Below are 13,348 nucleotides of genomic sequence, written 5' to 3'. Positions count from 1 at the left end.
ACAGGAGGTCCGCACTCTGGGGGTGGATGAGGTCTGAACTTTCCTCCTTTCCAGCACCACTGCCTGGAGGTGATCCCCTTCCCAACTGGGCCCACTCAGAGGCTCCTGCACCTCAGCCTTTTCACTCCATCTTCCACCTGAACTGTCTTCCTGCTGCTGAGCAGGCTCAATCACTCTTAAGGTCTGTCCAAACCACACGCCAAGTCTCTTGCTTGGGGATTGGCCAGGATCCCCTGAAAGTGCCGAGAAGCTCCTCCTCGCCCCCTCCCACTGAGTTCTTGAGACTCCTCCAAGTCTCTGGATCAGGGGGAAGTCCCAGAGAGCTGGTCTGCAGAGCCTCTGAGCCCTGACCAAAATATGGCCTCTTCTGACAGGAAATGAGCCACAAGCAATAAACACTGTGTTCTGCCAGGGAAGGTTCCCCAAGCCCCCCCAATGGGAGAGCACAATAGCTCCACAGGAGGGATTCCCCTATTAACACTGACTGGAGGAACAGAGCAATTTTCTTTCCTGCAACCCGTGGCTGCAGGAAAGAACATCACATCATCTATCATACCTCCCAACTTTCTGAGATATGAATGAGGGACACCTATTAGCAAAAGTATGTAGGTATAGCACCAGGGGCGTATTTGCCACGGGGGCAATAATCGCTGGTGTCAGTGGGAGGAATAGTGTCCAATCATTGGTGTCAGTGGAAGGAATAGTGCCCCACCATTGTTGTCAGTGGGAGGAATAGTGCCCAATCATTGGTGTCAGTGGAAGGAATAGTGCCCCACCATTGTTGTCAGTGGGAGGAATAGTGCCCCATCATTGGTGTCAGTGGGAGGGATAGTGCCCCATCATTGGTGTCAGTGGGAGGGATAGTGCCCAATCATTGGTGTCAGTGGAAGAAATAGCACCCCACCATTGTTGTCAATGGGAGAAATAGCACCCCATTGTTGTTGTCAGTGGGCAGAGCTCTCATAAGAAGAGGTGGAGCCTAAAGAAAAAGGGGTAGAGTTTACAGATGAAGGGGTGGGTCTTAAACAGCAAGGGGTGGGGCAAATTTAGATGCGGGGGGTGCCTGATTTTAGTCTTGCCTAGGGCAGCACGGTGGCTAAATGGTTAGCACTTCAGGATGGCAGTACTAGGGACGTTGGTTCAAATCCCAGCCACGGCACCACCTGCCTGGACTTTGCATGTTCTCCCTGTGCCTGCGTGGGTTTCCTCCGGGTACTCCCGTTCCTCCCACACTCCAAAGACATGCTGGTAGGTGAATTGGATCCTGTCTAAATTGGCCCTAGTATGTGTATGTATGAATGTGAGTTAAGGACCTTAGATTGTACGCCCCTTGAGGGTTAGGGACTAATGTGAATGTACAATATATATGTAAAAGCGCTGCGCAAATTGACGGCGCTATATAAGTACCTGAAATAAATAAATAAATAAAATAGGGCGGCACAAATCCAAAATACACCACTGTATAGGACACACCCCCTTCCATGTTCCTCAAAGGAGAACAATACAGGGGAAAAAAATGCTTTTTTTTACCACTACTATTCCTTTATATTGGGTTTAAACATTTACATATGCAGCAATTTAGGAATTGGATGAAAGGTTTAGCACTGTAAAACATTTTTTAATAGATAAATAGTGCATTTTATATACAGCTATATAGATCGGAACAAAATGAGGGACAAATGATGGGGCAGGAAGGACAGTGGGACATTGTTCCAAACGAGGGACAGTCCTTCAAAATCAGTGACAGTTGGGAGCTATGATCTATGGCCTGTCTTAGCCTTGGTGTGTCAGAAGGTGTGGCATTGGCAGGAAAGTCATTGACATCAAGAATCGGAGCAAAAACATTGGCAGTTCCTTTGGGGGTAAGCACTACATGCAGATAGCTGTGATGTGATCATTCGTTTCCATAGGTTCCCCTTCCAGAGACATTGATGCTTTCAGCAAATATCACAAATTAAGAACATTTGTACTATGATTACTACTTTGTATCCAGTCCTTGACCTTGCTGCACAATTGAAGTCTACAAGTCACAGTTCGCAGAGCAGTTAAAGACTTTTTCAGCTTAAGAAGTTAACCAGTAATTATAGGGATGAGTCTGTCTGTCTCAGCATGTTTGTTAGCATTGTGTAAAGCGGGTCATTAATGTTTTAGCACAAAGATAAAAATAGAGGTGAAGTCGCACATTTTACTCCGCATTTTAGGATGGAGCAAATTTATGCAAATATATTAAAGAAAGTTAAAGTAGTTTTAAAGGCAGAACACTTTTTACCATAGTTCATTCCTTGCACTGAAGTGGTTCTAAAGACTGATGGGGTTTTTTCCTTCATGTATTCCATTCATGAAGGTAAAAGACCTGTGTGCAGTGGCCCCCCAGCCTCCCGCAATCCTTACGTGAGCCCCCCTCTGATCCAGCGACCTTCTTGACAGCCTCTGCTGTCTGGGGACTCCTCCTCCTCATTGGCTGAGACAGCGATGGGAGCCCATTGGCTCCCAGTACTGTCAATCATAGCCAGTGAGCCAATGAGAGAGCGGGGGGAGGGGTGGACAGAGCAGCGGACACATTCGGCGCCGGCTCGCGAATGGCTTTCTCGGGGGGAACTGCTCGAGTGGGAGGGGCCAGGAGCACCAACAGGGACCCGAAAAGAAGAGTATCTGGGCTGCTCTGTGCAAAACTACCACACAAAGCAGGTGTGACATGTTTCTTATTTTTAATTATAAAAAAAAATTAATGAAGTTATTGTGTTGCTTTAGGGCAAAAAATGTTCCATTGAAAATATCCCCCTCTCACTCCCCCTTTATACTTACCTGTCTCAATCCAGTGCTGTGCCCATCTACAGGGGCGCTGGCCTCCCCCTCTCTCTCTCCACAGGACAAAGAGGCAGCAATGGAAGTCATTGGCTCATGCTGCTGTCAATCAAATCCTGTGAGCAGGGACTGGGTGGGGGTTTGCTGAGCCACGCTGGGTGTGTCTATAGACAGAAACGTCTTCTTGCGGTAGTGCACTGAGAAGAGGAGGAGCCTGGTGCTCCAGCGGAGGACCCCAGAAGAGGAGGAGCCTGTTGCTCCAGCGGAGGACCCCAGAAGAGGAGGATCCTGGTGCTCCAGCGGAGGACCCCAGAAGAGGAGTTTCAGGGCTTCTCTATGCAATACCATTGCACAGAACAGGTTAGTATAACATGTTACTTATGCTTTAGGCTTTACTAATGCCTTATACTTCATTCATGTGGCCACAAACATTTTACTGATGTTATTACTTGTGTTTTCTAGGACCTGATCAGTAAAATACTTGCGTATATATGCAGTTAAACATGTAAAGATGCTCTTGCTTACATAACTTGTTTTTGTGATCATTTATTTTCCCCTTTGTTTAGACTTCATTTACACCCATAAAAATGTGTATACATGCCATTATGTGCATAAGTGCGTATTTCACATATTCGTAGACTCAGATTTTTGGATTCTGTGTTGGGGATCTGAAAGCAGCTTATGTTTACACACCTGTATGAATGGCTTCATTGAAAACAATGCAGCTGTGATCAGATCCTTACTAAAAAGCCCTTGCATATGCGTATTTTTACAGCCCTGTGAATGAAGCCTTAAAGTGACTGTGTCAATAGATCTAACAACTTTTAAAACATGCTTCCTACAAAGAAAAGAAGTAAATGTTCCTCAGGGACTTTGATGGAATGCAAAGGGTGGGTCCATGGTGACACCATGCCACTCAATTTCAGCTGCATTCTGGTGATTATTACCAAATGGACTGTGTGCCGTGTAATCTTATACTATCCAAATTTGAATTCCCATCACTTTCACCTCTAAATAAATGATTATTATGGGGCAACACAGTGGCCAAATGGTTAGCACTTCTGCCTGGCAGTTCTAGGGTCGTTGGTTTGAATCCCAGCCATGGCACCACCTGCCTGAAGTTTGCATGTTCTCCCTGTGCCTGCGTTGGTTTCCTTCGGGTACTCTGGTTTCCTCCCACAATCCAAAGACATACTGGTAGGTTAATTGGCTCCTGTCTAAATTGGCCCTAGTATGTGTATGTACGCTATACAAGTACCTGAAATAAATAAATAAATAAATATTATTATTTCAGGTACTTATATAGCGCCATCAATTTATGCAGTGCTTTGCATATATATTGTACATTCACATCAGTCCCTAACCCTCAAGGGGTGTACAATCTAAGGTTTCTAACTTACATTTATACATACACATACTAGGAACAATTTAGACAGGATCCAATTAACCTACCAGCGTGTCTTTGGAGAGTGGGAGGAAACCGGAGTAGCTTATTTTGACCTTCCTGGGGGTTAAAAATTTATGGTGAGCTGTTTTTCAAAAGGTTGGGGCACAAACGTTGATAAATACTGTATAAATAAGACAATCAGATTGTATCATATGTAACCAGTTAGAGAAGCTTTTCTTTGGTGTTCCTGTCAACATTAGCCTCTTCTGTATCCCACTTATTTGCTTTTATGTTTCCCATCATCAGAGAGTGCTCAAGTTCTGCTTTAATACTGTGTAAAAAGAATATAATTCACCTTTAATTTCAGAAGCAGTATTTCCACTGTGGAATTTGGATTTGCTTCCTGGCAATGATTTTTTTTTTGTGTGTGACAGTACACAACAAGAAAAATAATTATAATTTCACCATAATTGTCTGTCAGTCTGGCAGTTTATGGAGGATAAATGATGCAAAGCAGTGGTCATTAAACTGCAGTTCCTGGGCCAAATGCAGCTCTTTGCTTGCCTTTACTGTTGGGACACTTCCTCCCATTAATACCAATGATGAAGCACCATTCTTCCCAATGGCACCAACAATGGGGCACTATTCATCCCTCTGGCACCAACAATGGGCACTATTGCTCCAAATGGTACCAACATTGTGGCACTATTCCTCCCACTGATATGAGGAACTATCCCCCCCACTCATACCAAGGGTAAAACACCATTCCTCCCACTGGCACCAACAATGGGGCACTATTCCTCCAACTGACACCAATAGTGGGGCAGTATTCCTCAAACTCATACCAACAATGGGGCACTATTCCTTCTACTGATATGAGGCACTATACCTCCTACTTATACCAATGATGAAGCACCATTCCTCTCACTGGCACCAACAATGGGGCACTGTTCCTCCTTCTGGCATCAACAATGGGGCACCATTCCTCCAACTCGTACCAACAATGGGGCACTATTCCTCCCACTGATATGAAGCACTATTCCTCCTACTGATACCAACAATGAAGCACCATTCCTCCCAGTGGCACCAACAATGGGACACTGTTCCTCCAACTCGTACCAACAATGGGGCACTATTCCTCCCACTGATGTGAGGCACTATTCCTCCTACTCATACCAACGATGAAGCACCATTCCTCCCACTGGCACCAGCAATGGGGCACTATTCCTCCCACTGACACCAACAGTGAGGCACTATTCCTCCAACTGATACCAACAATGGGGCACTAATCTTACCACTGACCTCAAGAGTGGGGCACTATTCCTCCATCTGGCACAAACAATGGGGCACTATTCCTCCATCTGGCACCAACAATGGGGCACTATTCCTCCATCTGGCACCAACAATGGAGCACTATTCCTCCATCTGGCACCAACAGTGTGGCACTATTCCTCCATCTGGCACCAACAATGGGGCACCAATCCTCTATCTGGCACCAACAGTTTAGCACTATTCCTCCATCTGGCATCAACAGTGGGGCACTAGTCCTCCCACTACCGACCACATGCACATACTTTTTTTGACCCCCAACTTACATTGCAGTATTTTCTACTCCCAAAAGCCACATTCTGACCCCCCTAAAGTCTGAAGAACAGTAAACTGGCCCTTTGTTAAGAACGTTTGGAGACCTTAGATGTAAAGGAACAGATCAGGTGCATCTAAGAAAATAACATTTGTAAGTTAGCAATCAGGGGCGGACTGACAACTCATGGGGCCCCCGGGCAATAGGGGATCATGGGGCCCCTGTGTCCTTGCCCAAACTCAAAAAAGCCTATGAAATAGGTAGCAGGGGCATCTCATGGGGCCCCCTACTGACCCCGGGCCCTTGGGCAGTGCCCAAGTTTCCAAATGGTCAGTCCGCCCTTGTTAGCAATAGGACTGGGAGTTATACAGTGTAGGGTCATATCTGGGGACTTAGTGATTGTCCTGTGATGGTTTACATACTGCCAGCAGATGGCACCAAAACCTTCCTCTTCCTCTTCATTCTTAGGAGCCTCCTTGGGCTGCTTTTGGTAGTGTAGCCCAATGTAGTCCCAACACATAGACAAGACAACCTGCCTCCTGTTCTATTGTTTCTGTTCACACCAAAGCACCGTGATGCTGGAAAAAAAAGTAGAACAGGTTACGTTTTTGCACCACATGTTGTGATGCACTACAAAGCATTGCAACACTCCGTAGTGCCTAAAGTTGAAATGTTGTTTTGTGATATTTTATTAAAATTAAAAGAGTTAAAAAGATAAACAGTGCAATGCTTTGTAACAACGCATCGCACAATCCAAACAGTTGTGGATGTGTATGAATTATTTTAGGAGAATAAGGATAATGTCTGGCCCGGGACACAGGCAGTCTGTGTCCAGGGCCGATCACTTACAGTGATTACTGCAGGAGCTGGAAGCCTCTCATTGCTTTCAATGGGGCTGCCTCTTCAAGCAAATTGCAGGGGCCCCCATTGGGGTTCTTTCATGTGGACTGAGTGCATTTACAAATATGAATGCTCCTTTAAAGTGATATAAAAGGCAGATTCTTTTGTTGTTTAAAAATAGCAAATGTCATACTTACCTGTGTGTGCAGTGGTTTTGCACAGAGGGATCAGCCCCAATCCTTCTGTTCTTGGCGCTTCTAGGCCCTCCTGACTGCTGAGTGCCCCCAAAGCAAGTGACTTGCTCTGGGGGCACCCAAGCAGACTTGCCCCCACCATCTTCTTATTGGCTCATTGGCTGTGATTGGCAGTAGCCAGAGGCCAATGTCTACCACTGCTGTCTCTGCCAATGAGTAGGGAGAGACTTGGGAGAGCTGAGGCTCTCGTGCACATCCCTGGATCACAATGGGGCTCAGGTAAGTATTAATAGGGCTGAGAGCGCTGCTCCACACAGAAGGTTTTAATCTTAATGCCCAGAATACATGCCCAGAATCAGGGGCGGACTGACCATTTGAGCATTCGGGCACTGCCCGAGGGCCCGGGGTCAGTAGGGGGCTCCATGAAATGCCCCTGGTACCTCTTTTATAGGCTTTTTTGAGTGTGGGCAAGGACACAGGGGCCCCATGATCCCCTATTACCGGGGGGCCCCATGAGTTGTCAGTCCACCCCTGCCCAGAATACATGAAGGTAACAAACCTTGAGCCTTTACAACCACTCTAACCTACCAATGCAAGGTAAATCTATTTAGCACTTTAAGAATCCTGTTTATTATATGACTTCCAGATACCAAATACAAACAGTGAGCTAACCTATTTACATACCCTAGCAATGATTAATCCCTGACCTTAAAACTGTCATTAAACAGATTGCTCTTTGTCCAGCTCACACTAAATTAGATTAGGAAGACCTGGGGGGGTTATTTGGTTTATAAAGAGAGAACAATGCCCCGTGCAAGCAAGGTATTTATTTGCAGTGTACAAAATTCCTGCATACAAAGAATACACATGGACTAGACAGTCTACACTGTAATCACAAGATAGTATCAAGATGCAAGAAGATTTCATGTCTGGAACAGCTAGTGAGCACAGAATGCTATTTCCATAAAATGATACAATAATTACATAGGCAAAGCTGTGAAGATACAATATCCCAGGCTCAGGAGATATGCTTGGATCTCTTTTAAAGTGGAAGAAAAGCCTATGAGCCCATTCACACTACAACACACATAAAAATGCACCTGCACTCAATTGCATTTTGTCATGATTTTATGTGTTTTTATGTGCTTTTCTATGCATTTTTTAGTGGTGATAAACCCAAAAGCAAACATTTATTTTCTGCAACTTACCGATTCTTAGATGTGATGCATTCGATTTTTAGGCTTTCTTATATTTTCACCTGGTGATCTAACCAGTAAATTAATTATTTTTCAAAAGAACACGTTCTCCTGCAAATGTAGCAGTTAGAATGTTGAGATAAACCATTTACCACTTGTAGCGTTGCTTACAATTATCAACTTTTATTTATTTATGTTAAACCATTATCCCTAGAGGAAAAAAAATGTGACTGTAACTGCAGCATAAGCTGGAGTTTGGCTTCAGTTTGTTAGTGTATCTAAATCTGCTAGTATATCTAACATTCCCTTCCCCCCATACCGACCATGCTGATGTCCAAAGGTACCCCTGCGCTCCTTTATCCAGAGTTCCCCATTCAGTCCCGCGCTCTAATACAGGAGGTGTGTTACTGGCCAGATCACCAGCTGAAAAGAGAGGGGAAAACAGCCAGAAAAAAAAAAGACAAATGCAGTCACCACATCTAATAATTCATAAGCTGCAATATACTACAGTATATTTTTGGTTTTGGTGTTTAATACAGCTTTGAGGCTAGGTTCACATCTCTGCGTTCCTTTGTGCAGGCATGAGAGCCCATTCATTTGAATGCCCCAGGACACGCAGGGAAGAAGTCACTGCACTTCTTTGGAAAATGCAGCCTGCAGCAGAACCTTGATTCCCAGTACGGTTGCGATTTCCTGTGCAGTTGGTGCTGCTGCATGGATTTTTGTGCGGATCCGCAGCGGCACAGATGTGAACCAGGAGTAAGGGGTTTCCTCAGACCTAATTTTGATCCAACTTAAGATTCCTGTATATGTTTCAACCTAAAGTGTTTGTAAACTCTTACATATATCCAGTGAAGTGACCGGCCTCAGATGATACACAAAGATGAAACAAATTTTATATGTATATATATATATATATATATATATATATATATATATATATATATATATGTATATACACAAGTTGTACCTGTTTATCTACGACAGTCTGTTCCTTCTATCCGTTCAAAGTGCAAAACTTATACAGGATCGTTCAGTTTCGAAAAGAAGGGGGCAGGGAGATGGAGATACATCAGTTAGGAGAGCTCTGAGAGTTGATTGGAGGGAAGGGACACCCCCCCCCCCCTTCACACAGCTCAAAGGAACAAACCTGAGGCTGCCAATCACATACTGTGCCCTTCCCTGTCACCATTTTTCTCTTGGTATCAGAAAAGCTCATCAGAAGTGACTCATGCAGATAGCACAGAAAAAGACAGCAGTCAGAAATGACACTTTGTACTCTGGATTGAGACAAGCACATTCTATAGAGGGATATGCTTTGTTCATATTTCATGTCCACGATTTACAACCACTTTAACCTAATCCTTAGATTGACCTTGACCTTTCTCCTCACCTGAGTGCTAAAATGTAACCCATCCCCTCAATTATCAAATAAAGTATCTCTAAAAGCTGGAGGTTTTTTATCTTCATGTATTCAATGCATGAAGGTACAAAAAAATGTCAGGGTGCCCCCCTCAGCCCTTCCTAATACTTACCTGAGCCTGATTGCGATCCAGTGCTGTACAAGACAGCCTCGACTCTCCCGGGTCTCCCTCTCCTCATTGGCCAAAACACAGCAGCACAGGAGCTATTGGCTCCCACTGCTGTCAATCACAGCCAGTGAGGAGGGAGCAGGGGCAGGGCCAAGTTGTGCTTTATGTGTCTTATGAAGAAACAGGGACGGCTTGAGAGCGAGCACCCACAAGTGCCCCAGAACAAGCAGGTTGCTCTGGGGCACTCGTCAGGGGGGAGGAGCCAGAAGCATTGGCAAGTGACCCGAGAAGAGCAGGATCCGGACTGCGCTGTACAAAACAATTGCACAGAGCAGGTAAGTATGACGTTTGTAAAAAAACAAAACAAAAACAAAGCTTTACAACCACTTTATATCTCCCCAATACATTACCAAACCCTGAAAACGAAACTGTAATAACACATGACCATAACATTTAACTCTTACAACTACCCTAATCTTAAAGTAGAACTATAAGCAAAACTTTTTTTTCCATTCTTGATAGAGTAAGGGAGGGTTATAACTCGTCAGATTTTTTTTTCATCTGTGCCCCATTGCAGAGATTTCCCTTCACTTCCTGTCCCATAGCCAAAAAGGAAGTGAGAGGAAATCCTTGCAAATTAAGGGAATTCCTTGAGGACCTCCAGGTACCTAGAACTAGTGTCCCCATTGGAAGATGTCCCCTCTAGAAATTTTCAAGGAACAACCCAAATTTTTGGATTTTCTTTTACTTTCAATGATAATGGTAAACAGGACAAATATAGAGGCTGAATCTCCTTAACACGGGCACAGACAGCAATAAAAACTGGCAGGTGTTCTAATCCCTCTTCATGCTATCTAAACTAAAAAAAAAAAAAAACGTTTTGCCTATTGTTATATTTTAATGTGGTATTAAACCCAAAAACAAAATGTATTAAATGGCAGCTAACCAATCTTAGACATGGTGGCTGTATTAGCTTTCTTTTTTATTTTCACTTGATGATCATACATTGATCGACCTTTTTCCTTCAACTTTGATGATCTGGCCAGTAAGGCAACCCATACATTGATCGTCCTTTTTCCTTCAACTAGCTAGCAACCAGCTTTCCATGAAAATAATTTTTAACCAGTTCCTGCCAGGCCTATAATAAAATTAAAGTCGAGTGGGACTTTTGTTGATCTGGGTAGACGTCATATGATTTCCTCCTGGATCGCTGCTATGGGTGGCTTCCTTTCATGCCATTTATTGTATAAAATTGTGTTGCTAGCTGTGATTGGACACAGTGATCACATGGTACAAACTGGGCCAATCACAACCCATCTGTGTCATGTGATTAGCTGTGGTCAATCACAGCTAATCGTAACAAAACAAAATTAATTAATCAATTTCATTCAGTAAAATGCTTGCTTATACCAATGAAATTCATTGCTATAAGCAATCGTTATGAGTAAAAGAAAAAAAAAAATACTGATCACTTCCCCAGAGTAGTAAAATGTTACTATGGTGGTAACATTATATTACTCTGGTCACAGTGTGTTATAAAAAAGAAAAAAAAAAGAAAATGTAAAAAAATAATATTATTATTATTATTATTTTCCTACTGTCACCAGTCAATGTCCCTGATCACTGCCACACCAGTTATATGATGACGCTGTACAGCACTGGTGAGAGTATATAAGAAAAAAAAAATATTTTTCTTTTTTATTTCTTCATTTTCCAGAAAATGATGACAAAATAATTACAACTGCAAAAAACTTCCCATGCTTCTTACTAAATACCTGGCACCTTCTGCTTTCCAAAAAAGGATTGAGGGATATTTGTACTGTCCTGACAGCTCCATAAATGAGATAGGCTGTCAGTACATTAGGATTGATCAATTTTCAAATATATACTACAGTTTGTGGGTCCTATAACTTTCCTACAGACTAAATAATATACACTGATTTGGGTTATTTTCACCAAAGAAATGTAACAGTATACATTTTGGCCTAAATTTATGAAAAATAATTATTTATTTGCAAAATGTTATAACAGAAACAAAGAAAAACTTGTTTTTTTTTCAACATTATGTGTCTTTTTTGGTCAAGTTAGCATAAAAAAACAGTGGTGATTAAAGTGGAACTGCACTACATCTGGGAAAACCAAAAATGCTTTTTAATTAATTTTTAATTAAAGCAAACTCCCCCATCCATCAATGTCTCAATGCTTTATTTTGCTGAGAAATCATTTTGAAAAACACCCCCTGGCATTTCTGGCAGTGGCCATCTTATGTAAGGGCAGGTGATTCATGTATCATTTACTTCCTGGAATCCACCTGCTCTTAGCTCAGGCATAGGCTGAGGTGGGAACCATTCCCCCCCCTCCTGAAGACTACTGGGATTTATGACATAATTTGCTTAGACATAGAAACCAGGAAGTAACTCACGAAATGTAAAAAAAAGTTTAAAACAAGTAAATATGATATACTTTACAATTTATTTACTAATGCTAGCTGCATAATGATTACAAATAGTCCATGTTGATTGAGAGAGCGAAGTTCTGCTTTAAACACCACTAAAAGAAAGCTCTAGTTGTGTGAACAAAATGATAAACATTAAGCGTGGGTACAGTGTTGCATGACTGCTAAATTGTCCTTAAAAGTGCGAGAGAGCTGAAAGCTGGAAATTGGCCTTAGCAGGAAGGTAAAAGTGCTTAGTATTGAAGTGGTTAAAATGCTAAAGCCTGAAATGCGCTCACAAATTTGCAAAAACTCCAGTACAAACACAAAAAAATGCACAAAATGACCAAAGACGTTCAGCTCAAACCCTAACTGTTGATCCTAATCCCTAACACAAATTTATCCCTTCTGATCTGTGCTTCCCTTGCCCTTACCATTAAAAGTGGGCACACACCAATCAGCCATAACATTATGACCACCTGTCTAATATTGAGAAGGTCCTTCTATTGCCTCCAAAACAGTCATGTCCCATGGAGGCATGGACTCCACCAAACCTCTGAAGGCATGCTGTTGTATCTGGCACCAAGCTGTCAGTAACAGGTCCTTTAGGTCCTGTAAGTAAGGTAGGGCCTCCAAATGTGGGAAATCCCAAACTGTATCACAACCCCATAAACAACAAATTGTGATGCACTGTGTGCACATGACCCTGTTGCTGGTTTTCCTTCCTTGGACCACTTTTGGGGTCTGGTCTGTGGGACTCTGTGTGGTTGTGCTCAGTGGTGTGGTGGGAGCCTCCAGCAGCCATGGATGGATGGTGCGGGGGTCCGGTCTGTGGTACTCCGTGTGGTTGTGCTCACAGTAGTGTGGTGGGAGCCTCCAGCAGCCATGGATGGATGGTGGGGGGGTCCGGTCTGTGGGACTCCGTGTGGTTGTGCTCACAGTAGTGTGGTGGGAGCCTCCAGCAGCCATGGATGGATGGTGCAGGGCAGGGGTCCAGTCTCCGGGACTCCATGTCTGTGATGCTCACAGTGGCATGGCGGTGGGATGGTGTGGACCAGTATCTGATCTATGGGTCAGGACTCAGGAGGCATGCCCATTGCCGTGCTACTTTGCTGTTCATTCAAACATGGTGCCAGGCGGTGCCTCTGGCGGGTGTCACCTGGGACAGATCCGCACCCCCATAGCGATGCCACTAAACATCCCACAAGATCTGTAGTTTTGGAGTCGCTCTGACCCAGTGGTCCAACCATCACAATTTGGCCCTTGTCAGAGTTGCTCAAATCCTTACACTTGCCCATTTTTTTCTGTTGTTGACACATCAACTTCAGGGACAGCATGTTCACTTGCTGCCTCATATATCTCACCCACTTCCAGGTGC

Source organism: Staurois parvus, unplaced genomic scaffold (assembly GCF_062004578.1).
Source record: "Staurois parvus isolate SC_StPar_1 unplaced genomic scaffold, SC_StPar_1.0 ptg000249l, whole genome shotgun sequence".
Lineage (NCBI taxonomy): Eukaryota > Metazoa > Chordata > Amphibia > Anura > Ranidae > Staurois > Staurois parvus.
Note: the sequence above shows the minus strand (reverse complement) of the source record.